Source organism: Lynx rufus, unplaced genomic scaffold (assembly GCF_022079265.1).
Source record: "Lynx rufus isolate CCGP_SWC_20201006 ecotype Redwood Valley unplaced genomic scaffold, mLynRuf1.p SCAF_6, whole genome shotgun sequence".
Classification (NCBI taxonomy): Eukaryota; Metazoa; Chordata; class Mammalia; order Carnivora; family Felidae; genus Lynx; species Lynx rufus.
Genome location: NW_025814878.1, coordinates 116,992,010 through 116,995,090, shown reverse-complemented (window position 1 = coordinate 116,995,090; position 3,081 = coordinate 116,992,010). Strand labels below are relative to the sequence as shown.

At 42.1% G+C, this 3,081-nt stretch overlaps 1 pseudogene; it reads right to left on the bottom strand.

Annotated features, from left to right (window-relative positions):
• Positions 1-1,009: 1,009 nt before the first annotated feature.
• Positions 1,010-1,105, bottom strand: LOC124529537 (uncharacterized; annotated as a pseudogene).
• Between the last annotated feature and the right edge of the window lie 1,976 nt (positions 1,106-3,081).

Below are 3,081 nucleotides of genomic sequence, written 5' to 3'. Positions count from 1 at the left end.
ACCTTCCTAGAGTAACCATGTGTCCTCTCAGCACTTTAAAATAATCAGTTTAAAAAATACGATGACTCAATTACCATATGAGACCTGGTTCCAGGTACAGGAAACCTGGATCTTGCCCCAAGGAGTCTTCAGTCTTTTGAGGGAGACAGACAAGTGGGTGGAGGATTCTGATATGTCCTTGATGATCAGTTATAAGTATATATAATCAATAGTGTTAAGTAAAGCATAGAGAAAGGGCCCCTAAACTAGCCTTGAGGGAGGTGATGCTATTGTTTTAATTTGTCCTCATTAGTGCATTTACTTCATAGAATCATAGGATAATAGAGTTGAATGGGACCATGAGATCAATAGGCCCCAACTCTTTCTGTGAGGTGAGGAAATTAAAGCAGTGAAGGGCAATAAAGTGACTTGGCCAAAGCCCCTGGGTAATTTACTGGTGGCAGATCTGGGATTAGAGCCTCAATCTTGAGACTCCCAGTGCAGTACCTTTTCTAACTGTACCTTAGGGGTCTTTGGAGGAGGGGCCTTTAGAGGAGGCCCCCCCCTTCCATTCTGTTAATCCCCAAGTCCTGCTGATTTTACCTTGTAAAGGTTTCTTCAGTTTGTCTGCTTTTCCTCCCATCCCCTCTATCATGCTCCAAACCTCCATCATCTCCAGCCTGGGTGCCTACACTCACTTCCTACCTTGTCTCTCTGCTTCTAGTCTTGTCCTGATCAGATTCCTTCTCCACTTTGCAGCCCAAGTGAGCCTTCACAGGCTTAAGTGTGAGCATGTATATCCCCAGCTTAAAGCCTCATTGAATTTTTCGTTCAAATTAATATGGTATGTTAGCTTTGGCTGCCATAACAAAATACTGCAGAGTGGGTGGCTTAAACAACAGAAATTTATTTCTCATTGTTCTGGAGGCTGTAAGTCCAAGATCAGGGTGCCAGAAAGTAGGTTTAATTTTCTGAGTCGTCTTCTTCTTCTTCTTCTTCTTCTTCTTCTTCTTCTTCTTCTTCTTTTCCACGTCAGACAAGTAATGTGCCGAGGTTGTAACAGGGAGGCACATGTCACATAACAGTGTGAATATCCAATCATCACTCTTATGAGCTACAAAAGGAGAAGAGCTCTCTTGTGTCTCCTCCTTTTTTAAGGACACAAATCCTATCACATTAGGGCCCCAGTCTTAGGACCTCATTTAACCTTAATTACCTACAAAGGACCCTATCTCCAAATACAGTCACATTGGAGTTTGGGGCTTCAACAGATGAATCTTGGGGGCACACAAACCCATCCATAGCACACGGTCTATGAAGTCTTTCTTAATCTGGCCTACTTTACCCACTACCCTCTCTGCTTTCATGCTTCTATACCTTCAATCTCTCTTGGTTCCTTTAACTTGTTCAGTTTTCTGCAGCGCTGATCCCTCCATCATCTTCCCTCTTTCTCTGCCTCTCCTATTCCTATTTAGTCTTTGTAAGGAAATATCCATCAATCCTTGGAGCAAATGGATATGGTTTGCCCACTTTGGCTCTGAGTCCCCCAAGATATCATAGGACCTGTCTTGGATCTCTTTGAGAGTGCTTATTTTTTTGAGAACCGAGACCTGAAGACACCCAATTACAAAATAGAGTGTACAGCCCCCATTGTAAGCCGGAGATGGAAACTCAGTCCCTCTTTACTGGTTTCCTCCTTTTGGACCTATATCTCACCCTTTCTATTTCTGCTTGGGCAAACCACTGAATTATTTCTTGAGGGACATGGCCCTCCCTTGCCTAGTAAGCAGTAAACTCAGCTTCCCTCCTCTGCCAGCTCCCACGTCTTTGTATTTTGGTTTGTTACTTTCAAGTCTCAGTTTAAATATCGGTTTCCAAGGGAGGCCTTCCCTGAAACCCCATCCTGTGTTTAGTCCTTTGTCTCTCCATTCCTGTGGCAGCCTGTGTTCCCCCTTTCCTAAGAGTCACTACCTCATCCCTGTATGTGTCGTGTCAGTTCTTCTGAGCAACCTAGGCAGCATGCACCTCTGTCTACTCGGTTGCAGTTCCCCAGGTTAGTGCAGCACCTGCTCCTAGTAGGCTATTAGAAACTGTTAGCTTTTGGGGCACCTGGGTGGCGCAGTCGGTTAAGCGTCCGACTTCAGCCAGGTCACGATCTCGCGCTCCGTGAGTTCGAGCCCCGCGTCAGGCTCTGGGCTGATGGCTCAGACCCTGGAGCCTGCTTCCGATTCTGTGTCTCCCTCTCTCTCTGCTCCTCCCCCATCATGCTCTGTCTCTCTCTGTCCCAAAAATAAATAAACGTTGAAAAAAAAATTTAAAAAAAAAAAAAAAAAAAGAAACTGTTAGCTTTTATTAGTGGAAGCTCTGTAAATATCCACTGGCTTGAGTCGTTTTCAAATAGTTCCTCAGATAGTATATGTATCTTGTTGTCTAAATTGGACTGAAATTTGTCAGAAGGATCCTGTCTGTTCCTTTCTTTAATTCTTCCTCACTATGCCCATTATGGGCTTCTTCATCCAAAAAACATTTCATAAATGATTTTTAACTGATCTCCCACAGTAACTTTCCCAAAAGGGATCATATTCTAAGAAATGATCAAATTCAAGAGTATGTGTGTAACAGGACAATTTATTATGAATTTATTGTAAGAATCTATTAAGAATTAGAAAGGAATGCAGGTGTTCTCTTCCTCCTCTGCATAGCCAGGACTTTGTTTCCTTGAAGTTGTAGGTTTCCTGACCCCTAGAGGAGGTTGACTTTTTGTGTGTGTGTGTGTGTGTTTATTTATTTATTCAAATTTTTATTATTTTATTTTATTTGCATTTTTTTTTCATTATGATAAGTGTACTTTTTAATCCCCATCACCTGTTTCACCCATCCTCCCACCTACCTCCCCTCTGGTAACAATCAGTTTGTTCTCTATAATTAAGAGTCTGTTTCTTGGTTTGTCCCTCTCTCTTTCTCTTTTTTTTTCTTTTGCTTGTTTGTTTTGTTTCTTATGTTTCACATATGAGTGAGATCATATGGTACTTGTCTTTTACAGATTGACTTATTTTGCTTAGTGTTACACTCTCTAACTCTATCCATGTCATTGCAAATAGT